Source organism: Wasmannia auropunctata, unplaced genomic scaffold (assembly GCF_000956235.1).
Source record: "Wasmannia auropunctata unplaced genomic scaffold, wasmannia.A_1.0 LD312488.1, whole genome shotgun sequence".
NCBI lineage: Eukaryota > Metazoa > Arthropoda > Insecta > Hymenoptera > Formicidae > Wasmannia > Wasmannia auropunctata.
The window spans coordinates 1-494 of record NW_012050402.1 but is presented as its reverse complement, the minus strand read 5'-3'; the positions used below and the strand labels follow the sequence as shown (position 1 = coordinate 494).

Genomic DNA, 494 nt, shown 5'->3' with positions numbered 1-494 from the left:
TATAGATATATACTTTACCTTGATAAAAGTAAAGCTTTTAGACTAGATAAATCGTGTTTAAGCTCTTGCACCAATTGTGGGATAGTTGGATCTAATGCTTGATGCTGAGTCAGCTTTTGCACTTCGCTTTCTACCTTCGAAATAGAGTCTTTCACTTCTTTCATGGAATCTTGGACGGTTTTATCTAATTCGGTTACCCTATCCTCTACACTTCTCTTCTTTCTTTGACCAAACAGAAAGGGTTCTATAAATTTCTAGAAAAATAGAAGTTACACTGTATTATATTTCAATAATATAAACAAAATGAGAAATATATTGTATGTACATATGCAGTTTTTGTTTTATATACTGAGATTCGTATCCAAAAAAATTCGGAACTATTATACTAAAAAAAATGTCATGCACAGAAGAAAAAAAATTATACAATTGCAATTGTGAAAGATACCTTATAAAACCAATATGCACAGTATACCGTAATACCAATTAATGCTGTT

The 494-nt window shown here is 30.2% G+C and overlaps 1 long non-coding RNA gene across 1 annotated transcript; it reads right to left on the bottom strand.

The window, feature by feature from the left end:
- Positions 1–18: 18 nt before the first annotated feature.
- LOC105460976 lies at positions 19–494 on the bottom strand. Its single transcript, XR_975888.1, has 2 exons — positions 446–494; positions 19–254 (listed from the first exon to the last, which is right to left on the bottom strand). It is a non-coding gene; the product is annotated as an uncharacterized LOC105460976 (long non-coding RNA).